The following is a 27,870-nucleotide window of genomic DNA, read 5'->3' as shown; positions in this document are numbered from 1 at the left end:
AAAACAAAAATGTTAAACTAAAATTATGATATATGACTGCCTTATGATGTCATTTGTAATTTGTTTTCAAATGAGGAATAGGTGCTGTGATGTCAGAGCAGATGCGACACCTGTGTTAAAATGAACTGAGAAAATTTGATAGAGGACTGGTAAAGACTGGATTGAGGGCTGGTGCCGCGGCTCAATAGGCTAATCCTCCGCCTGCGGACCCAGCACCTTGGGTTCTAGTCCCGGTCAGGGTGCTGGTTTTGTCCTGGTTGCTCCTCTTCCAGTCCAGCTCTCTGCTGTGGCCCAGGAGGGCAGTGGAGGATGGCCCAAGTGCTTGGACCCTGCACCCGCATGGGAGACCAGGAAAAGCACCTGGCTCCTGGCTTCGGATCAGTGCGGTGCGCCGGCCGCAGCGGCCACTGGGGGGTGAACCAGTGTCTTTCTTTCTGTCTCTCTCTCTCACTGTCCACTCTGCCTGTAAAATAAAAATAAAAAATAAAAAAAGACTGGATTGAAGTACTTCCAGAAGGATGGGGTATCCAGTAAGTAACATCTGACCCTTCAAGGCATGCCAAGTCACAAGAAGGGGACAGCTGTAGGTGGTACATAATCAAATACTTCTGAATTGGCCTCTCACAGATAAATTCTTCACTCTCAAAACCCTCCAATTTGACTCTTACATTAGCTCTTCAAATTTATGTTTGCTCAGATTGTCTGACTTGGAAACTCATCCGATCAAATCTCAGAGCTCTTGATCACCCCACTTTTCTTGCAAGTTGAGAATTGCCTCTTGCCTCTAAATATTGATTTTGGAATGCCCCTTTAGTAAGGCCTTTTATTTTTTTTCAATTGGCTGCTCTTGTGATCTAAAATGTCCCTATTACGCATCACCTCCTGGGTGTTTTCCAAGCTTCTCTCCTTTACCATCCCTAAGGTTATACTTACATAACTGGATGAATTGGAGAGTCTAAAGGAAAGATCCTCTGCAGTGATAAAGCACAGACAACATATCAGGAACTGAGCAGGTGCAGAAAAGTATATTTATTAAGAGGAGCAGCTCTGTTAAGATAAAAGGATTGAATGAAGGAATAATGGAGGATTAAAATGATAAAGGAGGTTGCAGTTTAAGCATAGCAACAGATTAATTGGTTGGGATTTTATCCAGCAGACAATGGGATACAACACTTAATGTTGCTAACCATTGCATTCTTTATGAACATTTGGATTTAGAAACTTTAATTTGGGACTATCATTCTGAAACATTGAAACAAGGAAGCCTTGGCAACAACCAAGATATGAAGAGATGAGGACTGTGAGTAGGACGGAGATGGCAGATTTGGAAACCATTGCCTGATGTTGGGAGGTAATGATTTTCCTTACATCTCCAAGTGATTTGAATTGTGCTTTTAATACACAGAATGAATTATCCATGGTTGCCCTATAGATTTCCAAGAGTCATGATAATAACAAAAATGTCACTACTTGATACAAATTAGGCTTCATAATAGTTTGATTCTGCAAAATTCCTTTGTGTCATCCTTTCTAATTTGAATAGCATTTACTGCTCTGTCTGGGGCTTCCACTCCATGCTGAATTGAAGTAGGAATATTTGTCATGTTCTAAATCTTAAGAGGAAATCTTTCAGCTTTTTCCACTCAGTATCATACTAGCTGTGGGTCTGAGATATATAGCTTTTTTTGTGTTGCATTACATTTCTCCTATAAATATTTACTGAGAGTTTTATCATGAAGTGATGTTGAAACGGGAGTCACTGAGTACATGCTCCCCACGTAGGATCTCTGTCCTTAATGTGTTTTCCTATGAAACTTAAAGACAACACTACTAGTTGAACAATACCCTATACCTTGTGCAGGTGTGTGAGGGCAGCCTGTTGAAACCCTTGCTTAGTATATACTAAGTTGATCTGTATATGAAGGTAATTGAAAATGAAACTCGATGAAGGGCAGGATGGGCGAGGGAGTGGGAGAGGGGAGGGCCGCGGGAGGGAGGGAGGTTGGGGGGGGGAGCCACAACAATACAAAAGTTGCACTTTGTAAATTCACATTTATTTAATAATAAAAAAAGAAGTGATGCTTTTTTCTTCATCTATTGAAATGATTGCCATTTATTCTGTTAATTTATTGTATGGTATTTATTTACTTAAGTATTCTGAAACATCCTTGCATTTATTAGATGAATCCCACTTGATCATGCCAAATGATTTTTTTTTTGATGAGCTGTGGAAGATAAATTGAACCTGTTTGAAGGTGTCGTGATATTACATATAGAAAACCCAAGACTCCATTAAAAACCATTAGCCCTGAAAAAGAAATTCAGCTCAACATACAGAAATTTGTAGCATTTATTTTCTACATTCACAGAAAGCTATCTGAAAAAGAAAAAATGATAATCCCAACAGCAATAACTATAAGTAATATGAAGGAATAATTTTAACAAAGGAGCTGAAAGATCTCCATAATACAAGGGTACTTCAAAAGAATCATGAACATGTCCTATAATGAGAAAACACATGAATTTAATTTTTTCATACCAAAGTAAGTATCTTTCGATTCCATTTCCATGAACTTTTTGAAGTATTTTTATAAAAGTCTATAAAACATTGAAAAAATTGAGGAAGACATACATAAAAAATGAAAAGATATCTTACTCTGTGATTTCTCTGACCTGGTAAAATACATTTAAATAGGGATGTCTGAGCTAGCAGACTGCAGAAGATTGGCCTGTGATCAACGACTAGGGAATGGGTACTGAGATTTTGTTCAATGCTACTTTCACTTTACTTTAGTTTATCAAACTGGCCACAAGCAGCTAAGATGGATAAAAGCCAGGTATAGATACGAATGAGTGAGGAGTTGCAGCATCCCACTGCCCTTAGTCCTTTGTGAGGCACACTCAATGTGAGTTACCTATAAGCAGAGGGAATATTGGTGTAAAGCTGTGGATTTACTGTCTTTATATATATATATATATATATATATATATATATATATAAATTTTTTTTTGACAGGCCGAGTTAGACAGTGAGAGAGACAGAGAGAAAAGGCTTCCTTTTCCTTTGGTTCACCCCCCAAATGGCTGCTACGGCCAGCGTGTTGCAGCCGGCGCACTGCGCCAATCTGAAGCCAGGAGCCAGGTGCTTCCTCCTGATCTCCCATGCGGGTGCAGGGCCCAAGCACTTGGGCCATCCTCCACTGCACTCCTGGGCCACAGCAGAGAGCTGGATTGGAAGCGGAGCAACTGGGACAGAATCCGGCACCCCATCTGGGACTGGAACCCAGGTGCGCTGCAGGTGGAGGATTAGCCAAGTGAGCCACAAAAAACGATTTATTTTGTTTATTAGAAAGGCAGAATTAGACAGAGAGGAAGAGACAAAGAGAGAAAAGTCTTCTATTCACTGGTTCACTCCCTAGTTGGCTGCAATGTCCAGTGCTGGGCCGGGCTGAAGCAGGAGCCAAGAGTTTCTTCTGGGTCTTCCATATAGGTGCAGGGGTCCAAGCACTTAAGCCATCCTCTGCTGCTTTCCCAGGTCATTAGCAGGGAGCTGGATTGGAAATGGAGCAGCTGGATGCAAAGCAGCACCCTTATGGGACGCTGGCACTGCAGGTGGTGGTTTAATCCCTAGGCCACATTAGTGGCCCCATCTTTATAATTTTAGAGGCCACACCATAATTCAATAGTATAGAGCAATCCTTGCTGTTCACATTACTTCTCATTTCCAACCCTGCAGGTGGCCTTTTAAAGTGAGATTTATGGTATTTATATTTGTCTGCTTAGGTGTTCCTTGCTTGTTTCCCTCACTGTTGTATCATGCTTGTTGCATAGCTTACTTTCTCTTCCTTAGTTCAATTGATTCTTTGAGCCCTTTGAGTACAACTAAGACATTGTCCCTTTTCCAGTACACATCTCCATACTGTGTAAGAACTGAGTAAAGATGAATCTACATCTCCAGAAAGCCAAGTATTTTTTGGAGATGTCTTAACAACTTTGAGCAAGGGGATGGATCCTGGCACATGAAATGTATGGCAGAAGACAACTAATCACCAAGATCCTCTCTTCACCCCAAAACTTTCTGCCATGCTGCTTAGAATGGACTTGGGTTATTTTGAAGTCTTTTACTAAAAATCAGGAACAGTAGAATTACAAAGAAAGAAGAAGACAAAGAAGAAATTTGTCATAAATATTGGGTGAGGAAGATGGTAGGTGAGAAGATCACTCATTGTATGTCACTTATATGAAGTTCATATAAGAGAACTTCAGAAACTTCAAAGGCAAATGGAATTGAAATATAGGTTTATTTTGGTATAAAAATTTGAAAACCACGCTTTTTTTTCCAGAATATGCATTTTCCATGGAGTCTCTGAAGATGCTGATATCCATAGATTTCAAAATGTTTTTCACCAACATAATCTTAGCTTTTAATTGTATTTTCCATGAATATTTTGAAGTACCCTTGTAATACTCAACTACTATTACTATTGTTATTGTCATTATTATAGAACTGTGATTATGTTTTGTTCACTGCTTTTTTCCCTTCAGTGCCTAGAATAGTAGTAACTTATAGTAGGCGATCAATAAATGTCCATTGAATTAGTTGTTTTAGAAAGAGATTCATCACATATCATTTCTTTCCTCATATACTGAATTTCAGAAATGTGAGACTTTGCTAGCAAGTGAAAATAATGTGTCCAATAATTATTTTGATATTGGATATTTTGATGTCCTCATATTTTTTGATAGAATATTTTTCTTTAATAAATTTCTGTCTTCATTCTAATGAAACTGTCTGAAGTAATTCATCAACAAAATATTAGAAAAATATAAATTTTATCATTAGCAAATTGGTAGCACAATAAAATAGTACAATTTATCTTTTTTGCTAAGTTGATAGAAAAGAAGTCCTGATATTTCTTCTTAGCATTTAACATTTTTCTGCTAACTTCTTGAGTATACTCTACCCTGAGTGGTATATTAATAGATTCATGTCCTGATATGAATAATATCTTTATTCTGGAAGAATACAAAGTACTGTAAAATGCACAAAATCAATCACAATTTCTATAAATAGGAGTGAAACTATAGTTTCTATTTAAGTCACTGCTTTTCTATTCCAAAAAATTTTATTCCTCTTAATGAAAGCTAAAACAAAACAATATCTATGATGATAATAATCCTCATCCTAAATTTATAACATAACACCCAAATTTTAACATTCAGCTATTGTGAACTAGCAACTTATATTTGTTAAGACTCAGATAATGAACTTCTGCTTAAAATGATATATTTTAATTTATTACATGAACTAAAGAATGTAAGTAAATTGTGTTAGGTAGGCCTAAGGAATAGCAAAGGCTGATGATAGGGAGAGTGAGCATCTTTATGTGATTTCTATCCATATAGTAAATAAATTAATAAATTTTTTTTACTCAAGCACATATCTTTTATCTTCATTTGAAATTAACAGCTTTCAAATAAGTCTTCATTCCTGCAAACTTAGATTAATAAATGCCCAAAGATCTCATACACTTATTGGAATAAAAACCTTTTGCAGTTTTATTTCTGTTAGACATTCCTGCTCTTAGAAGCACTCCTTGTTAGTTTAACAGTGTAGCTATCTATAATTTCCCATTGCTATATTAGCATATATATCTTCCAAGATAGGTAGGGGCATAGTCCAAAACAGCAAGTCTGAATGATATCAGATGTGATAGAATGACTCTGGAATGCCAGGGGAAGAAGTACCAAGAGCGAATGAGTGGTGACAAGAAAGGATATCAGATGTAATGAAACAGAGTGTAGGACAGCACCACCCACTTTAACATAGCTGCAATGGAAAGACAAGATCAATCCAAACAATAACCAAAAGGAGTCAAGGAAGAAATTAATAAAATTGTGGAACTCTCCTGAATAAAAAATTATTCTTTTTATCACTCATACTAGACTAACTTGTTTGTGGAACATGAAACTAACTGCATTTTGGAGGCTCAGTTTATTTTATTGGCCAAAAGATGGAGCCACAACATAAAGAATTTTCAAGAGATGCAGCCCAAAATAGAACCACATTTTCTCTTTTTACTAGATTATTATTTTAAAACATTTTATGGAATATGGAGTAGCCTGAATGTCATCTTGCTTTTAACAGTGGAGTGTAACTTTTTAAAAAAGGTTTTACTTATTTGAAAGAGAGAGACAGAAACAGAGACAGAGAGAAAGAAATATCTTTTTCTTTCTGCTGGTTTGTTCCCCAAGGAGCTAGATCAGAAATGCAGCAGCTGGGACTTGGACTGGCACTCATATTAAATGCTGGCCTCACAAAGTGACAGTTCAAGCTGCTTTAGCACAACACTAACCCTGGAAATAACATGTCCTATCCTCATCTCTGCAGATAATTATTATAGTATCAGGCAATTGGCACTCAGTTAATACACACACAGAGGATTCATTGCTTCTGTCCTCAGTGAATTCTGTAAGAAAAAAACACCTGTGAGGCAGCATAATGTGTTACAGGTTTATAGAAATATAATCATGTCAGCTACCTTGAATAAAGGGAAACTTTACCAAATGTGTGGCATTTGAGCTGCAACTCTTCAACCCTCTTGTTAGTCTCATGTAATAGATAACTTGGGGATATATTTTGAGACAAGGAGAGGCTCTATTTTTTTTTTTTAATCTGTAGGGTATCATCTACAAGCTCCACTGTCGTCATATCTACTAATCATACTATTACTTTTTTTTTTTTTGACAGGCAGAGTGGACAGTGAGAGAGAGAGAGAGAAAAGGCTTCCTTTGCCGTTGGTTCACCCTCCAATGGCCGCCGCGGCCGCTGCGTTGTGGCCGGCGCATTGCGCTGATCCGAAGCCAGGAGCCAGGTGCATCTCCTGGTCTCCCATGCTGGTGCAGGGCCCAAGCACCTGGGCCATCCTCCACTGCACTCCCTGGCCACAGCAGAGAGCGGCCTGGAAGAGGGGCAACCAGGACCAAATCCAGCGCCCCGACCGGGACTAGAACCTGGTGTGCCGGCGCCGCAAGGCGGAGGATTAGCCTAGTGAGCCACGGCGCCGGCCACATAACTATTACTTTTTAAAACTTCCTAAGCATTTTATAAGTTCCAGTATTTACTGCTCATAGTAATATATACTTATCCATGATAAGAACAAAATAAAGAAATCATAATTTCTAACTCTGTAAGTTCTCACACTCAGTAAGTAGTGAAGACTGAGATCCAATGTGCGCTTAACACACAGGTGAGGGACAGTCTACTAGATATCTCACTTAATACTGTAACTTTTTACCACGCAACAACATGCTTGAAGAGAACTAGCATGGCCTTGAGACAAATTGGCAACTTGACAGAACCGGTGCTTTTTTGGATTGAGCAGTTTTAGGAAAGGATACTAAGGTTTGGGTATAAAAAAACATAGCGATAGGAATTAAAGTCAAGTCCAGAGCATTTTCCATTGGTTATAGAACCTATGTGCATGTTAGAATCAACATGGGAGTTTTTAAAACTGACCATACCTGAACTGGTTTTTAAAGCCCCCAGATGATGGTAATGTGTGGTGAAGTTTGTGAAGCAAGGGTCTTGGCCAGTGTTTTTCCAGCAGTAATGTATATACAAATCATCGGCATCAGGAAAACCCCTATGCAAAGTGTAATTGCTGAGGGAAAGCCTTCAACACCATCTGGAAACTTGTTAGAAATACAAATTGGCTCATTAGGCTAATCCTCCGCCTTGTGGTGCCAGCACACCGGGTTCTAGTCCCGGTCGGGGCGCCGGATTCTGTCCCGGTTGCCCCTCTTCCAGGCCAGCTCTCTGCTGTGGCCAGGGAGTGCAGTGGAGGATGGCCCAAGTGCTTGGGCCCTGTACCCCATGGGAGACCAGGAGAAGCACCTGGCTCCTGGCTTTGGATCAGCGCGGTGCGCTGGCTGCATCGCACTGGCCATGGCGGCCATTGGAGGTGAACCAACGGCAAAGGAAGACCTTTCTCTCTGTCTCTCTCTCTCACTGTACACTCTGCCTGTCAAAAAAAATACAAATTGTCTGCCCCAGACTACCTCTATTGAATCAGAAACCTCAAGTACATCCCAGCAGTCTGCGTTTTCTTCCAGTGATGCTGATGTGTGCAGTGTGTATGAACCAATGGTCTATTCTAGCTTGAGGCCACTCCCCTCATCTTACTATCTTGTTTCTGGTAGTTGAAAGTAACTCCATCCTCTAAAGAGAGGGAACTTCACTACTTCATGGAGAGTTTTCACCTAGAAACTGACCTAACTTAGTTTTCACCAGAATTGCTGAACATCACATGTTGTTTTATACTGAGTCCCTTTATCTTTCTATGTCTGCTCCCTTTGATATCTAGGACGGGGATGTTGGAGGAGGTATTAAAAGAAAAAGGAGATGAGGAAGAGCAAAAGCAGAGGGAGTGTTTCCAAGATTTTGTCGTGCATTGAAGTCTGAATAGTACTCCTAGGATTCTCATTTCATCTAATTATATACTCTACATAGAGTTGATGGTAGAAACAAGATTTACATCATCTGTGACACATGCAGGATGTTCAGAAATAGCTCAGCACTTTAACTTTTTGCTGCTTTGCATTTTGCCTACCTGCTTTCTGGTGGCCTTTTTGACTACTGCTCCCTGAAACAAATGAAAAATGTGGTATCTAGAATCAGAGAGATATGAATTGGAACTCTGGTATCATTCCTTTCATGATGAGTACCCCTGGGCAAGTTAGTCAAGTTAATTTCCACATTTCTGGCAGGAGGCTCACAGACCAGTTTTGTAAGATAAGATGCCAAATGGAAAACACTTTGCATTTTTCTTGGCATATGGTAGACATAAGCAGTGCATTTGGGCCAGCTGCAGCAGGTGATGCTGCACAGTTCCTTCCAAGTCAGCATTCAGTGCCTTCACATTATTTGGTTGAAATGGGCCCAAGTGTATTTATACCACAGAAAATGACAAAAGGTACATATAAATATGGACTTTTTTCTCCAGGACAGCAGGTTACTAAACATTTATAACCACAGTATTGGTAGGCATTACTTTTGTGGCTATCTGCTGATGGGATGATTTTAGAAGATAATTCACTTTTCTCTTATGGAGCAACCAAATATATTGAATCATAGCCCAAAGAGGGAATATGTGTGGAGGGGATCCAAGAAAAACATTCCCTGAGATCTCTTTTCAATCATACAACCCTCATATTTTCCCAGGAATTTCTCCCTAAAATTCACTGGCTTGTGGGAAAAGGAAACACTAAGTTTTGAGTAGGCTTGGAACTTTTTGTGAGATCAGTCTTCCAGCAGTTTTCCTTTGAAGCCAAATTAACTGAGTTTAGGGCTCTGAAAAACTCAATTTTGCTAATATTTGTTGAGCATCTGTTGGATGTCAGGCTGATTAGGGATGTTGATAGCAACACAAATATGATCTAAACCACATGGGGTTGCATTTATCAAAGGAGAGGATACAGTTATACATGTAGATCATATCATAATATTTTAGATAAGATGAAGGTAGTTTAATGTTGTAGAGAGTGACCAGGGTAGTGGACTCCTTTAAACAGTCTGACAGGGAAAGGCCCCTCCAAGGAGGAAACATTAAAGCTTCAATCTAAAAGATGCAGCTGTGTTGTGAATCAGAGGAACATTCCAGGTGTAGAAGAGTGAGGGTGAGGTTTTGAGGCAAGAACTGACACACTGGGTCTAGGAACAGAGAGAAGGCCAGCTGAAGGGAGCGCTATGAGTATAGGAAAAGACAGTGGAAAAGAGAGCACTATAGTTAAACCAGCCAGGGGGGTAAGGCCCTTTGGAGTGTTCAGAAGTCTGCCTTTGGTGCTAAGTGAAATGGAGTTCTAAAGCACATTAAGAAGAATTGGGGTGATGGGAAGAGTGGTGGATATAAATTAAAGTTTAAAAGGATCACTTTGGTTGCTCTGAGGAGAAATATATTAGGGAATCCAAAGTGCAGCCAAAAACACCATTTAAGTAGCTACTCCACGAGTCTAGGCAAAACATAATAGTGATTTGGGCTAGGATGATGGTGGTAGAGATGTGGAGAAGTGAATATATTTGGAGTGTATTTTATAGGTGAACCAACCTTATGTATTTGATGGATTAGATGTATATCTAAGGGAGGCGGAGCCAAGATGGTGGAATAGTGAGGGCGTGCACCAATAGTCCAGGAAAATTTAGTTTAATAAAAGTGGAGTTACGGTAGCCTCAGAAAAAAGATCAGGAAAAAATTGCAGAGGAAACTCTTTCGGATCTAGTGGCTGTGACTCGGAGGACCTACAGGGAGAGCAAGGTTGCCCACCGCGTGGAAGCTGAGCCGCGGAAGCCACAGGGTCTGCGCGCCAGTGCGGGAAGGGGAGTGGATGTGACACAGATGACCAGTGGGGAGAGCAAGGATGCCAAGGGCTCTGAGTCCAAACATTGGCACTGGAAGGGGAGGTGAGCTCAGTAACCCGAGACATTGGCGGAGAAATGGAGGTCAGAATCTAGAGGGAAGCGGGCTTGAGGCAGGAAAGTTCATCAGACTGACTACAGGAGAGAAGGGGGAAAAAAAAAAAAGGTGGGGGAGGTACTGGTACAGACAAGTTTCTCTCTCCGCCAACCTTGCAAAGGCAAGCAAGACACAAAGAGCAGGCCCAACTCTGGATATACATAACAAAAGGGGAGAGCTAAGGAACTGAGGCGCTACAATTCAGTAGCCTAGGCAACCCAGTGGGAGTCCGCAGGAGAAACTGAGCCCGCACAGACTCTTTGGGTAGAAGCCAGAGATCAGAAGCTAATTACCATCAATTCTGCTCAGGCATGCGGTATTACTTACCTCCTGAATAAATAAATAAATAAATAGAGAGAGATTTACCATGCATAACCTGAGGGTGAAACCTTTGCACACCCATAACCTGGAAGAACTAAGCAGAGCTCTCAGGCCATACCCATCTCAAGCCTCCAAGGCTCCTCCAACAGCAGACAGTCCACTTAACACAGACATAGTATATAAAAAAAAAAAAAAAACTCACAGTGAGGGAAGAAGAATTAACAATGCCAAGCAACAAACACAAAAATCGAGGGAACAAGATCAACAATGACACTATGACGCCTCCAAATAAACAAAACACCCCAAGCCAAGATTATGAAGATGATGAGATAGAAGAAATGCAAGATACGGATTTCAAAAAATTTATGATAAGAATGTTTAGAAGTTTTCAAAAGCAAATACTTGAACTACAGAAATCATTACTGGACAGGATTAAAAATCTCTCGTGAAAATGAAATTTTAAGAAAGAGTCAAAATGAAACGCAGAAACTAGTAGAACAGAAAAGTGTGATAGTGAAGAGAAATCAAAATGAAATGAAGAGCTCAATAGATCAAATGACAAACACATTAGAAAGCCTTAAAAACAGAATGGGTGAAGCAGAAGAGAGAATATCGGACTTAGAAGACAGTGCACAGGAAAACATTCAGTCAAACCAAAGAAAAGAAGAGGAAATTAGAAATCTAAAAAATATTGTTGGGATTCTACAGGATACCATTAAAAAAACCAACATTTGAGTTCTAGGAGTTCCTGAAGACATGGAGAGAGAGAAAGGATTAGAAGGCCTTTTTAGTGAAATACTAGCAGAGAACTTTCCAGGTTTGGAGAAGGACAGAGACATCCTAGTACAGGAAGCTCTTAGAACACCTAGTAAACATGACCAAAAGAGATCCTCACCATGACACTTTGTAATTAAACTCACCACAGTGAAACATAAAGAAAAGATCCTAAAATGTGCAAGAGAGAAATGTCAGATTAATCTCAGAGGATCTCCAATTAGACTCACACCAGACTTCTCATCAGAAACACTACAGGCTAGGAGGGAATGGCAACACTACAGGTGCTAAGAGAGAAAAATTGCCAGCCCAGAATATTATATCCTGCCAAGCTCTCATTTGTGAATGAAGGTGAAATAAAGACCTTTCATAGCAAACAGAAATTGAAAGACTTTGCCGCCACTCGTCCAGCCCTGCAAAAGATACTTAAAAATGTGCTACACTCAGAAACACAAAAACATGGCCATCAATATGAAAGAAAGTAAAGGAAGAAAACCTACCAGTAAAAGAGCATGGAAAGCTCAAAGCATATACTAGAAAATATCTCCCAGAAAATGGCAGGGTGAAGTCACTATGTATCAATAGTCACATTAAACGTAAATGGACTTAACTCTTCAGGTAAGGCACCGATTGGCTGATTGGCTTAAGGAACAAAACCCAACTATTTGCTGCCTACAAGAAACACATCTCTCTAACAAAGATGCATGCAGACTGAAAGTGAAAGGTTGGGAAAAGATATTCCATGCCAACAGAAACCAAAAAAAAGCAGGTGTAGCCATATTAATATCAGACAAGATAAACTTTAATACAAAAACTGTTAAGAGAGACAAAGAGGGGCACTATATAATGATTAAGGGTTCAATTCAACAGGAAGATGTAACTATTATAAATGTATATGCACCTAATTACAGGGCACCGGTCTATTTAAAAGATATGTTAAGGGACTTAAAGGGAGATTTAGATTCCAATACAATAGTACTGGAGGACTTCAATACTCCACTCTCAGAAATAAACAGATCACCCAGACAAAAGATCAACAAGGAAACAGCAGATTTAATCGACACTATTGCCCAAATGGATCTAACAGATATCTACAGAACTTTCAATCCTACATCTAAAGACTTCACATTCTTCTCAGCAGTGCATGGAACCTTCTCTAGGATTGATCACATACTAGGCCATAAAGCAAGTCTCAGCAAACTCAAAAGAATTAGAATCATACCATGCAGCTTCTCAGACCACAGCAGAATGAAGCTGGAAATTAGCAACTCAGGAAACCCTAGAAAATATGCAAACACATGGAGACTGAACAACATGCTCCTGAATGAACACTGGGTCATTCAAGAAATCAAAAGAGAAATCAAAAACTTTCTGGAAGTAAATGAGGATAACAACACAACATATCAAAATTTATGGGATACAGCAAAAGCAGTATTGAGAGGCAAGTTTATAGCAATAGGTGCCTATATCAAGAAATTGGAAAGGCACCAAATAAATGAGCTTTCAGTGCATCTCAAGGACCTAGAAAAACTGCAGCAAACCAAACCCAAATCTAGTAGGAGAAGAGAAATAATTAAAATCAGAGAAGATTAACAGGATTGAATCCAAAAAAACATTACAAAAAATCAGCCAAACGAGGAGCTGGTTTTTTGAAAAAATAAACAAAATTGACACCCCATTGGCTCATCTAACTAAAAAAAGAAAAGACCCAAATCAATAAAATCAGGGATGAAAAAGGAAACGTAACAACAGACACCACAGAAATAAAAAGAATCATCAGAAATTACTACAAGGACTTGTATGACAGCAAACAGTAAAACCTATCAGAAATGGATAGATTCCTGGACACATGCAGTCTACCAAAATTGAACCATGAAGACATAGAAAACCTAAATAGACCCATAACTGAAACAGAAATTGAAATAGTAATAAAGGCCCTCCCAACAAAGAAAAGCCCAGGACCAGATGGATTCACTGCTGAATTCTACCAGACATTTAAAGAAGAACTAATTCCATTTCTTCTCAAACTATTCAGAACAATCGAAAAAGAGGGAATCCTCCCAAATTCTTTCTATGAAGCCAGTATCACCTTAATCCCTAAGCCAGAGAAAGATGCAGCACTGAAAGAAAATTATAGACCAATATCCCTGATGAACATAGATGCAAAAATCCTCAATAAAATTCTGGCGAATAGAATACAACAACACATCAGAAAAATCATCCACCCAGACCAAGTGGGATTTATCCCTGGAATGCAGGGATGGTTCAACATTTGCAAATCAATCAATCTGATTCACCGCATTAACAGACTGCAGAAGAAAAACCATATGATTATCTCAATTGATGCAGAGAAAGCATTCGATAAAATTCAACACCCTTTCATGATGAAAACTCTAAGCAAAATGGGTATAGAAGGAACATTCCTCAATACAATCAAAGCAACTTATGAAAAAACCATGGCCAGTATCCTATTGAATGGGGAAAAGTAGGAAGCATTTCCACTGAGATCTGGCACCAGGCAGGGATGCCCACTCTCACCATTGCTATTTAACATAGTTCTGGAAGTTTTAGCCAGAGCCATCAGACAGGAAAAAGAAATTAAAGGAATACAAATTGAGAAGGAAGAAGTCAAACTATCCCTCTTTGCAGACGATATGATTCTTTACTTAGAGGATCCAAAGAACTCTACTAAGAGACTATTGGAACTCATGGAGGAGTTTTGCAAAGTGGCAGGATATAAAATCAATGCACAGAATTCAACAGCCTTTGTATACACAGGCATTGCCATGGCTGAGAAAGAACTTCTAAGATCAATCCCATTCACAATAGCCACAAAAACAATCAAATACCTTGGAATAAACTTAACCAAGAATGTTAAAGATCTCTACAATGAGAATTACAAAATCTTAAAGAAAGAAATAGAAGAGGATACCAAAAAATGGAAAAATCTTCCATGCTCATGGATTGGAAGAATCAACATCATCAAAATGTCCGTTCTCCCAAAAGCAATTTATAGATTCAATGCAATCCCAATCAACATGCCAAAGACATTCTTCTCTGATCTGGAAAAAATGATGCTTAAATTCATATGAAGGCACAAGAGACCTCGAATAGCTAAAGCAATCTTGTACAACAAAAACAAAGCCGGATGCATCACAATACCAGATTTCAGGACATACTACAGGGCAGTTGTAATCAAAACAGCATGGTACTGGTACAGAAACAGATGGATAGACCAATGGAACAGAATTGAAACACCAGAAATCAACCCAAACATCTACAGCCAATTTATATTTGATCAAGGATCTAAAACCAATTCCTGGAGGAAGGACAGTCTATTCAAAAAACGGTGCTGGGAAAATTGGATTTCCACATGCAGAAGCATGAAGCAAGACCCCCACCATACACCTTACACAAAAATCCACTCAACATGGATTAAAGACTTAAATCTATGACCTGACACCATCAAGTTATTAGAGAACATTGGAGAAACCCTTCAAGATATTGGCACAGGCAAAGAGTTTCTGGAAAAGACCTGGGAGGCACAGGCAGTCAAAGCCAAAATCTACTATTGTGATTGCATCAAATTGAGAAGTTTCTGTACTGCAAAAGAAACAGGAGAGTGAAGAGACAACTGACAGAATGGGAAAAAATATTTGCAAACTATGCAACAGATAAAGGGTTAAAAACCAGAATCTACAAAGAGATCAAGAAACTCCATAAAAACAAAACAAACAACCCACTTAAGAGATGGGCCAAGGACTTCAATAGACATTTTTCAAAAGAGGAAATCCAAATGGCCAACAGGCACATGAAAAAATGTTCAAGATCACTAGCAATCAGGGAAATGCAAATCAAAACCACAATGAGGTTTCACCTCACCCCGGTTAGAATGGCTCACATTCAGAAATCTACCAACAACAGATGCTGGCAAGGATGTGGGGAAAAGGGACACTAACCCACTGTTGGTGGGAATGCAAACTGGTTAAGCCACTATGGAAGTCAGTCTGGAGATTCCTCAGAAACCTGAATATAACCCTACCGTTCAACCCAGCCATCCCACTCATTGGAATTTACCCAAAGGAGTTTAAATTGGCAAACAAAAATGCGGTCTGCACCCTAATGTTTATTGCAGCTCAATTCACAATAGCTAAGACCTGGAACCAACCTAAATGCCCATCAACGGTAGACTGGATAAAGAAATTATGGGATATGTACTCTTCAGAATACTATACCACAGTAAGAAACAATGAAATCCAGTCATTTGCAACAAAATGGAGGAATCTGGAACACAACATGCTGAGTGAAATAAGCCAGTCCCAAAGGGACAAATACCATATGTTCGCTCTGATCGGTGACAACTGACTGAACACCAAAAAGGAAACCTGTTGAAGTGAAATGGACACTATGAGAAACGGTGACTTGATCAGCATAGCCCTGACTGTTAATGAACAACTTAATACGTTATTCCTCTTAGTATTTTTTTTGTCTGTTCTACTTAATATGACTGGTTTAATTCTGTAATTATCACACAGTTATTCTTAAGTGCTGAAATTTAACTGAAATGTGATCCTGTTAAATATAAGAGTGGGAATAAGAGTGGGAACAGATGTAAAATCTGGGACATGCTCAAGCTGACTTGCCCCAAATGGTGGAGTTAGAAGCATACCAGGGGATTCCAGTTCAATCCCATCAAGGTGGCATGTACCAATGCCATCTCACTAGTCCAAGTGATCAATTTCAGTTCACAATTGATCATAATGAAAGGACTAAGAGTCAAAGGGATCACATAAAGAAGTCTAGTGCCTGCTAATTCTAACCCTAATTCTAACCGATAGAATAAATAAAGGGGAGAGCGATCCAACATGGGAAGCGAGATACACAGTAGACCCATAGAATGGCAGATGTCCTAAACAGCACTCTGGCCTCAGAATCAGCCCTAAAGGCATTCCGATCTGGCTGAAAAGCCCATGAGAGTATTTCAGGCATGGAAAGCCAAGACACTCTGGGAAAAAAAAAAAAAAAAAACCTAAATGAAAGATCTCTGTGAGTGAGATTCTAGTGGAAAGAACAGGTCTTCAAAGAAGGAGGTACCTTTCTCTGAAGGGAGGAGAGTACCTCCACTTTGACTACGACCTTGTCTAAATAAGATAAGAGTCGGTGAACTCAAAAGGCTTCCATAGCCTTGGAAACTCATGACTGGAGCATAGAGAGATTACTGATGCCATAAACAAGAGTGTCAATTTGTTAAGTCAACAACAGGAGTCATTGTGCACTTACTCCTCATGTAGGATCTCTGTCCTTAATGTGCTGTGCATTGAGATTTAATGCTATAACAAGTACTCAAACATTATGTTTCACTTTGTGTTCTATGTGGGTGCAAACTGTTGAAATCTTTATTTAATGTATGCTAAACTGATCTTCTGTATATATAGAAAATTGAAAATGAATCTTGATATGAATGGAAGGGGAGAGAGAGCGGAAAATGGAGGGTTGCGGATGGGAGTGAATTCATTGAGCGGGATGAAGCCAATGTAATCCATAAGCTGTACATTTTGAAATCTATATTCATTAAATAAAAGTTAAAAAAAAGATGTATATCTAAGGGAAAGAAGCAAGAATGTGCCAAAGAGAAAACTTCTTTAGGAACAGTAGATATCATGCTCATTGATAAATTCTGGTCTCAGGCCATAAAGAGAATGAATTCTCCAGTTAATAAAGAAAAGAAAGCTTTATACTCATTGCAAGTTAGAGAAAGAGCTGTTCATATTTGCATTCTTCATTTCATGTCATTTTTCCAAAGATAAATTATTAATGCATTTATGATATATTTAAGTTCTCAAATAACTTTGTGTTGTTAGTAAAATGCATTACAATTCAGTAGGCAAATGGTTCAATGATCACCCAATAATTAGTTTCATAGAAGAGAATTAAGATATTATCTGAACTTACAAATAAGTCTCAGTCTTAATGAGTCTCCTTATTTTTCCAATTCCCTGCTACTTTTTTTAGGCATTTTTAGTGTTGCTTTGGTAGGCCTCAGAAAAGAGAGGCATTAGTTTTATCAGATATGGTGAAGGCCTAAGTTCCATCAGAATGACCTTTTTATAATTTTCAGGCAAATGTCCAGTAGATTTGTGGACAGGAAATCATTTAGTGTCCATTTAGTACTCAGCAATCAGATGACCAGATGGTCTGGAAAAAAAATCCTGACATAAAATGCATGTTAACTGAAATTTACTAAATCGTTTTGAATGCAAGGTTAAGCTTATAAGAAATGAAAAGAAATTTTCAAGAACCAAAGGCAGATTGGAACCAAGGAACAGTGTTAAGTCAACATAACAATTGTAGCTGCTTGCATATGGTGGCTGATCCCAGTGAACAGAGGTTAGGTTTTTGTTAAATACATTATTAGGGTATAAAAATATAAGAATATCACACTATTCAAGTACATGTATTTATATTCCCTTATAAACCTATTTTCAGTACCCATGAATTTTCTCTTGTGCCCCAGTAAGTCAAAACTCTCCAAAAGTCAGCATTCTGTTAGATATTCTAGCACATAAAGAAGTTGTTGAGCCTTATATGATAATTCTCACATTGTATTCTACTCATCACTGAATTTGTGAGATATTCCATGATGTTGCACTTTCAGTAAGCTGTCTTTTCTTATTGCTTCTAGTATTTTTGTATACTGATAACACAATATTTATTATTTCTCATTTTAATGAATATTTTAATTGTTTCTTATGGGAGGTTCTTATTAATACAGAATCTATAAACATTCACATATTTTATGACCATAAATCTTCATTTACATATAGGTATATTAATATATATGTACATGTTTATGTGTGGATACAAATGTATTCTATGACAGAAATCATATTCTCAAATATGTATAATTAATGCATACAAGCAAGTATATTTTCAGATATATGTATAAATTTGTACCCTTACATGTAATAAGAGTTTTTGCTTCATTTATTTGAAAAACTTGTGGTAAGTATTTTAAAAATTTAGTCATTCTGTTAATGCTGTAGAGATTATTTCATTGCTATTTGAAGTTGTGTTTCTCTAAATAATTAAAAATAAGAAAAGTGTTGATATCCCAATATATTGATAAGGTATCATTTATTATTAATTATTTACTCTTATCTTCTCATCTCTATTCAACCCATATTGCCTTTTACTTTTTTAAAAATTGATTATTTGAAAGGCAGAGTGAAAGACAGAAATATCTTCCATCTGCTGGTTCACTTCCAAAATGGGTACAGCAGCTGGAGCTGGACCATGCCAAAGCAGGAGTCAGGAACTACCTCTGTTTCTCCCACATGGGTGGAACAGTCATCATCTGCTGCTTCCCAGGCACATTAGGAGGAAACGAATGAAAAGCAGAGTAGAAGGGACTCAAACTGGGGCTTCTACTCCAATATGGACATTGGTCTCTCAAGTGGCAACTTAACTCTCTGTGCCACAACATGCAATACACATACTGCTGCCTTTTGTTGTAATTTCCCACTGTATTGTTTTTTATTATCTGTACTTTTGTTCCCACTACTTGGTTTTATATGTCATTCAAATTATGCCTTATGCACAAAATATCCATCATACAGATTCAAAATGATTACATTAATGAGTTATCTTTTAAATCATATAAAAAGAGGCATTACAAGCAAAAACACATACTTTCAATTTTCTTCATAATCACAAACTTAACCTTCCATGAAATAAAAAATTCAACAAGCAGTAAGTAGAAAACCACTGTTCCTCAAGAGTGTAGATAAGAGCCATAAACAAAAATCAAATCTCGGAATGAAAATTTTGCACATATACATTACATTTTTATACACTGCCAATTAGTCACCACAAACCAGGGAAAACATATTTGTCTTTTCTTAAAAAGTTGATTTTTTATTTATTTGAAAGACAGAGTTACAGAAAGAGAAGGAAGAGACGCACAGAGACAGATAACTTCATCCACTGGTTCATTCCTCAAAAGGCTGCAATGGTCAGGGCTGTGCTAGGCTAAAGCTTCTTCTGGGTCTCCCATGTAAATTCAGGGGCCAAAGAAATTGGAACCTCTTCTTCTGCTTTCCCAGGTGCTCTAGCATGGAGCTGGATTGGAAACAGAGCATGTGGGTCTCAAACTGGTACCCATAAGAGATACTGGTGATACAGGTGGCAGATTAACTTGCTGTGCAACAACACTGGCCCCAATTTTTGTCATTTTGGGACTGGCTTATTTTAATAAGCATAAGGATCACCAGTTGTATTCATTTTTTTTTTGCAAATAGTAGGATTTCATTCATTTTAACAGCTGAGTATATTCCATCATTATTTCTTTATCTAGGCATTGGTTGTTGGACATGTGTTTTGATTCCTTATCTTCACTATTAAGAGTTGGGCTTCTGTAAACATGGGTGTACAGACAACTCTTTCTTTCATATGCTGATTTTTTTGTTTGGGTTAATTTGCAGGAGTGGGATGACTGGGTCATATGGTAGATCTATTTTTAGATTTCTGAGCAATCTCCATACTGTCTTCCATAATGGTTGTATAAAGTTACATTCTTACCAACAGTACATTAGGGTACCATTTTCCGCATATCCTTGCCAGCACTTGATATTTATTATTTTTGGATGTTGCCATTCTGACTGTGAAACCTCCCTGTGGTGATATTTGTAATTTCTTTATGGCTAGTTATCCTCAGCATCTTTTCATGTGTCAGCTGACCATTTGCATTTCATCCTTTCAAAAACAGCTGTTCATATCCTTAGTGCATTTCTTAACTGAATTGCTTGTTTGTTGTTGTTGAGTTTCTTGAGCTTCTTATATCTCCTGGATATTAATCCTTTGTCAGATATATAATTTGCAAATATTTTCTCCCATTCTGTTGGCTGTCTCTTTACTTTGTTGGGTCTTTCCTTTGCTATGCAGAAGCTTCTTAGCTTGATGTAGTTTCATTTGTCTATTTTTGCCTTTATTGCTGGTGCTTCTGGGATCTTATCTAAGAAGTCATTGTCTATGCCAATGTGTTGTAGTGTTTGCACTATGTTTCCCACTATTTATTTGATGGTTTCAGGTCTTAAATTTGGATTCTTTATCCACTGTGAGTTGAGTTCTGTAGAGGGTGTGAGACTGTGGTCTAGTTTGGTAGTTCTGCATGAAGAGATCCAATTTTCACAGCACCATTTGTTGAACAGACTGTCCTTTCTCCAAGAAGTGATTTAGCCCTATTGTCAAAGGGTAGCTAGCTGTAGATGGTAGATTAATTTCTAGGGTCTGTAGTCCCATTGTTTGATAGTTTTTTTTTCCTATACCGTGTTGTTTTCATAAGAACTCTCCATTAATACGTCTTGAAATTGGATTCAAAATTATTATTTAGGATTTTTAGGCTATTGGGCATGTCTTATGAATCCATATGAATTTTGGAGTTATTTTTATACAGATCTCAGAAGAATGTCTTGGTATTTTAATTGGCAATGCAATGAATCTGTAAATTGCTTTGCAAAGTATGGACCTTTGATCATATTCTTTCAATTCATGAATATGGAAGATTTTTCCATTTCATTGTGTTTCATCTATTTGTTTCTGTAATGCTTTGTAATTTTCATTGTAGAGATGGTTCACATCCTTGGTTAATTTATGACAAGGTATTTAAAATTATTGTAGCTATTGTGAATGGGAATTATGTAACAATTTCTTTCTCAGTCATGACATTGTTGTTGTAAACCAAGGCTATTGATTTTTAATTTCATTTTTATTTTAATTTTAATTTTAGCAGATTCAATCATTTGAAAATACAAGCTTAAGAGCAAAATGCTATTCCTTACCTATGTCATTTTCTCCTACTTTCTAATTTTCATTTTTTCAGTTTTGAAATAGCATATTTTAAATTTATTTTATAGTAAAAAAGCTTAACACTTCACCAAATAAGAAGTTTAAAAAGTAAAAAGCAAAAAGACTATAATTCATTGGCAATATAAATGACATCTATAAGCCATAAATCATTGGAAAAATGACCATTTCACTCAAATACAGTTTTTTGTCAGTTATTCATATATATTTTCTTTCAATTAAATAGAACAAATGAGAATGCAGCATCTGAATGTTTGCTGTGCATTTATAAGATAATACATTTATTTAGGCTTTAACTCAATTCTCAAAAGCTTATGCACAATAATAATTTAATGGATAGCAGTGCAAATAATTGTTACTTTTTTCGTACTCTAATAGTTACTACAGATCAGGGACAATATACAGTATTTGTCTTTTTGGGACTGGCTTATTTCACAAAGTATTAATGTTTTCAGTTACATCCATTTTGTTGCAAAAGACAGGATTTCATTCTTTTTGTGTGGCTAATATTCTATTATATATTCTCATTCTCTCTTCTCTCTCTCTCTCTCTCTCTCTCCCTCTCTCTCCAATTTTATCCTGTCATCAGTTGAGAGGCATCTGTTTTGATTCATATCTTAGCTATTGTGGATTAAAATGCAGTAAACATGGGGGTACAAATAACTCTTAATATGCTGATTTCAGTTTGTTTGGGTTAATTCCCGGGAGTTGTATTGCAGGTCATATGGTATACCTATTTTCAGCTTTCAAGGTATCTCCATAGTATCTTCCAGAATGATTATACTAGTTTACATTCCATCCTACATCAGATAAGGATAACTTTTTCCCCACATTCTCACCATCATTTATTTTTTTATAGGTTTCTCTATGAGAGCCAGTATAACTGGGTTGTGGTGAAAACAAATTGTGGTTTTTGACTTGCATTTTCCTGATGGATAGTGATCTTGAGCATTTTGTCAGACATCTATTAACTGTTTTGAAAAATGTCTGTTCAAGTCCTTTGCCCATTTCATGCCTGGATTGTTTCTTTTGTTGTTTGTTGTTGAGTTTCCTGAGCCTTTTATAGATTCTGAATATTTTTCCTTTATTACTTTCATTGCTTACTAATATTTTCTCAAGTTCTGTCAGTCATCTCTTCACTTGCCTGAGTGTTTCCTTGTCAGTGCTGAAGCTTCTTAGCTTGATGTAATCCCATTTGCCTATTTTTGCTTTGATTGCCTAGATATGTCTTGGGGTCTTTTCTGGGAAGTCTTTGCCTATTCCAAGTTCTTGCAAAGTGGCTCCTATGTTTTCCTTTAGTAATTTAAAGATATCATATCATAGATTTATATCCTTGATCCATTTTGAGCTGATTCTTGTGTAATGTGTAAAGTGGGGGTCTTGTTTCATACTTCTGAATAAGAAGAGCTGATTATCAAAGCACCACTTGTTGAAGAGCCTGTCCTTCCTCCAAAGATTCATTTTAGCTCCTTTATCAAAGATTAGTTGATTGATGATTTCTGGAGTTTCTATTCTGTTCCATTGGTCTACATGTCTATTTTTGTGCCAATACCAGGCTGTGTTTATTATAACTCTCGTATAGTATGTCTTGAATCTGGTATTGTGATGCCTCTGGTTTTGTTTTGTTATGTAAAATTGCTTTATCTATTTAGTAACTCCTTTGTTTCTGTATGAATTTTAGCATCGTTTGTTCTAGATCTGAGTAGATTGTTTATTTTGAATTTATTGCTTTGAATCTGTAATTTGCTTTTAGTTGAATGGACATTTTGATGATATTAATTCTTCCAATCCACAAATGTGGAAGATTTTTCCATGTTATTGTGTCTTCTTCTATTTCTCTACTTTATTTTACTTATTTTCTTCATAATGATCTTTCACCTCTTTGATTAAATTTAATCCAAGGTTTTTAAAATTTTGTAGCTATTGTGAATGAGACTGCTCTTAATGTTCTTTCTCAGCCATGCCATTATCTGTGTATACAAAGGCTATTGATTTTGTGTGTTAATTTTATACCCTGCAACTTTAGCAAACTCTCTAATGAGTTCCAATAGCTAGTGCAGCCTCATGGTTCTCCTATACATAGAATCATGTCATCTGACAACAGGATAATTTGACTTTGTCTTTTCCAATTTGTGTCTGTTTGATTTCTTTTTCTTGCCTAATGGCTCTGGCTAAAACGTCCAGGACTCTACTGAATAGTAATGGTGAAAGAAGGCATCCTTAACTGGTTCGAGATTTTAGTAGAAATGCTTTCAACTTTCCCCCACTGAATATAATTCTGACTGTTTGTAATAAACTGCCTGATTGTGTTGAGAAATGTTCCTTCTATACTCAATTTGCTTAAGGTTTTTGTCATGAAAGGATGTTGTATTTTGTCTAAAGATTTTTCATATGTTTTGTATTCAATTTGTTAATGTGACATATCACATTTGTTGATCTATGTATGTTAATCATCCCTGAATACCAGGGATTAATTTCACTTGGTCTGGGTGAATGATGTTTCTGATGTGTTGTTGGATTCAATTAGCTACTGTTTTTTGAGAATTTTTGCATATATGTTCATCAGGGATATTTGTTTATAATTCTTTTTATTTGTTTTATCTTTTTCTGGTTTACTGATAAAAGTGATGCTGATCTCATAGGAGTTTGGGAGGAGTTCCTCCTTTCAATTGATTTCAAAAGCTTAGAAGAATTGGAATTAGTTCTTCAAAATCCTGGCAGAATTCTGCAATGAAACCATCTTGTCTTGTTTTTATTATGGGGAGTGTCTTTATTACTGATTTTATCTCCACATTGGTTATTGGTCTGTTTAAGTTTTCAGTGTCTTCATGCCGCAAATTTGGTAGATTGAATTTGTCCAGGAATCTGTTTCTCCTGTATTTTCCAATTTGTTGGCATACAGCTGTTGGTTATAGCTCACAGGTCTAACTGGGTCCCTTTTCTGCACCCAATTCCCCAGGCCAGACTCAAAGTTAATGGGAACTGTGTATTTTTCCCTCCAATATAATTCCTGGTTGCATGCAGATCACAGCATTCTCTACTTGCCTTATTAAGATGGTGCTTCTTCCCTGCTAGTCATGGGGTACCCTTATGAGGGGGTTGGGGAAAAAGCAATGTGCTCTCCCTTCATGGTGGCACTCCAGGCTGGACTGAAGTCAGTGTGATATATGAATTTTCTCCTACAGGCAATATCACCAGTGACATGGGCTGCTACAGGCTCTTCTCACCCCACTCAAAGAAGATGGCGTTTCTTTCAGTCACCAGCTGTAAGAGTTGCCCATGGTGTTTTACTTGCTGCTGTGTGATTATGCCGCCCCCACTGCTCCATGACATCTTTCTTCTTTCTGTAGTTTCCCCTGCAAACATCTCTCCAAGCTTCTTCGGGAAATAGAGTTCCTCTCCTTTTCTTCTATTATCTTCCTGTGGTCAAAATCATGTCTTTTTCATTCAGCCATCTTAGATATCCAAAGCTGCCATCTTTAAAAAAGATTTATTTATTTATTTGAAAGTCATTTACAGAGAGAGTGAAGGACACACACACAGACATACACACACAGATCCTTCGTCCATTGTTTCTCTACCTAAGTGGCCACAATAGCCAAAGCTGTGCCATCTAAAGCCAGGAGCTTCATCTGGGTCTTCCACATGATTGGCAGGGAGCCAAGCTGTTTGGCCATCTTCCACTGCTTTTCTCAGACCATTGGCATAGAGCTGCATCAGAAGTGGAGCAGCTGGAACATATGAGCTGGGCCCATATGATATGCCAGTGTTGCAGGTGCCTGCTTAACCTACTATGCCACAATACCGGCCCCTGAAAGCTGCCATTTTAAGCTTCAGAATGGTTCCCCAACTTTGAGGCTGTCACAACTTTATCTTTCTACACTAGCCTTGACTTCTTTAGGTCAAGATAATTGTATCCCTTCTAACTATGAGCATAAGAGTTAAGAGGTATTTAAAATTTATTTTGGACAAAAATTCTGAAGTGTGCTTTCTTACAAATTTCTACTTCTTACCTACAGTCTTTCTTTAGATTTGTGATATTGGCTGTGGTTTTAGTGTCCTGAAGTTAAATAGATTTCTGTCAGAGTTTTAGTTGCTGTTTCTATTATAACTTTATAATAGATCTGACTAAACTTACAACTCAGGATAAAGTGAAATACATAAAGCTAAGTCTAATTACTAAAATTTTTTACCAAATGTCTTATTTAGAATTTCCATCATTTTTAAAAGAAAAACCCCAAGAATACTTGATATTCCTAGGACAACTAGGTCATAATTTTGCGGTAGAGGTTTTCACTGTCTATTTGGAGACTCCATTCTTATATGTTCTGATTCATTAGCTCTTGGACGAGTGTGTTTCAATATTTAAAAAATAACAAAGGTGATATAGGCCAGTCATAAATCATATATTGAAGCACAATGTCTAACGTATGATTATATCAATATGCAGAAACAGCTTTTGATAAAATACAACATCCTTTCATGATAAAAACTTAAGCAAATTGAGTATATAAGAAATATTCCTCAACACAATCAAGTTGATTTATGACAAACACACAGCCAATATCTTACTGAAAGGGGAATTATTTGGCAGCATTTCCATTAAGATCCAGAACCAGACAAGGATGCCAACTTTCACTATTGCTATTCAATATAGTCCTGGAAGTTTAGCCAGAGCCATTAGGGAAGAAAAAGAAATCAAAGGGAAACAGATTGGAAAGGAGGAAGTCAAATTATCCCTGTTCACAGATTACATGATTCTATTTATAACATAATCAAAAGACTCCACTAAGAGAATATTGGGAGCCGGCGCCGTGGCTCAATAGGCTAATCCTCCACCTTGCGGTGCCGGCACACCGGGTTCTAGTCCCGGTCGGGGCGCCGGATTCTGTCCCGGTTGCCCCTCTTCCAGGCCAGCTCTCTGCTATGGCCAGGGAGTGCAGTGGAGGATGGCCCAGGTACTTGGGCCCTGCACCCCATGGGAGACCAGGAAAAGCACCTGGATCCTGGCTCCTGCCATCGGATCAGCGCGGTGCGCCGGCTGCAGCGGCGGCCATTGGAGGGTGAACCAACGGCAAAGGAAGACCTTTCTCTCTCTGTCTCTCTCTCACTGTCCACTCTGCCTGTAAAAAAAAAAAAAAAAAAAAAAAAAAAAAGAGAATATTGGAACTCATAAAACAGTTTGCTAAAGTGGCAGTTAATATAAAATCAATACACAAAAATCAATAGCCTTTGTATATACAGACAATGCCATTGCTGAAAAAGAACTTGTAAGATCAATCCCATTCATAATAGCTACAGAAAAAATTAAATATCTTGGAATATATTTAACGAAGGAGGTGAAAGATCCCTATGATGAAAATTACAAAACATTAAAAAAGGAAATAGAAGAAGACACAATAAAATGAATGAAAATTTTCCATGTTCATGTATTGCGTGAATTAATATCATCAAAATGTCCATGCTACTGAAAACAATTTATAGATTCAATGTGATCTCAACAAAATAGCAAGGATATTCTTCTCAGATCTGGTAAAATGATACTTAAATCATATGGAAGCACAATAAAACCAGAATAGGTAAAGAAATCTTACAAAACAAAACAAAGCTGTATGCATCATAATACCAGATTTCAAAACATTACTGGGAAGTTATAATCAAAAAGAGTACTAGCACAAAAATAGACATGTAGACCAGTGGAACAGAATAGAAACTCCAGAAATCAGTCCATGCAACTGCATCATCTAATCTTTGCCAAAATTTCAAAAAGCAATCCCTGGTGGAAGAAGAATCTCTTCAATAAGTGGTCTGGGAAAATTTGATCTCTGCATGCAGAAGTATGAAATAAGACCCCTGCCTTACAAATTATAAAAAATCAAATAAAAGTGGATCAAAGACCTAATTCTATGACCTGATTTCATCAAATTACTAGAAAAGAACACTGAGGAAACTCTGCACAATATTTGCATAGGCAAAGAGTTCTTGGAAAAGACCCCAGAAACACAAGCAATCAAAGCCAAAATAGACAAATTGGATTACATCAAGCTAAGAAGCTTCTAGACAACAACAAAACAAACAATCCAGTAAAGAAATGGGCAAAGCACTTGAACAGACATTTTTCATTTTTTAAGGATTTATTTTATTTATTTCAAAGAGTTACAGAGAGAGGAGAGACAGAGAGAGAGGTCTTCCATTCACTGGTTCACTCCCCAGATGGCTGCAATGGCTGGAGCTGCACCAATCTGAAGCCAGGAGCCAGGAGCTTCTTCTGGGTCTCCCACGTGGGTGCAGGGGCCCAAGGACTTACTCCATCTTCTACTGCCAAAGCAGGCCAAAGCTACTCCCAGGCCAAAGCAGAGAGCTGGGTTGGAAGAGGAGCAGCCGGGACTAGATCTGGTGCCCA

General features: G+C 37.7%; 1 long non-coding RNA gene across 3 annotated transcripts in view; it reads left to right on the top strand.

Moving 5' to 3' along the window:
* The window catches only part of LOC127491606 (uncharacterized), a 140,264-nt gene that overhangs the window by 51,804 nt on the left and 60,590 nt on the right, over window positions 1-27,870 (top strand). The window contains exons 2-3 of one of the 3 annotated variants that reach the window (XR_016231524.1): window positions 1,219-1,351; window positions 6,752-7,138. The exons of the other annotated variants lie outside the window; for them this stretch is intronic. This is a non-coding gene — a long non-coding RNA (uncharacterized LOC127491606). Of the gene's footprint in view, window positions 1-1,218; window positions 1,352-6,751; window positions 7,139-27,870 lie in introns of those variants that run through there. 3 annotated transcript variants of the gene reach the window in all.

Source organism: Oryctolagus cuniculus, chromosome 3 (assembly GCF_051225735.1).
Source record: "Oryctolagus cuniculus isolate XC-2025 breed Fujian yellow rabbit chromosome 3, ASM5122573v1, whole genome shotgun sequence".
In the NCBI taxonomy this organism is placed as follows: Eukaryota; Metazoa; Chordata; class Mammalia; order Lagomorpha; family Leporidae; genus Oryctolagus; species Oryctolagus cuniculus.
This window is presented reverse-complemented; position numbering and strand designations above follow the sequence as displayed.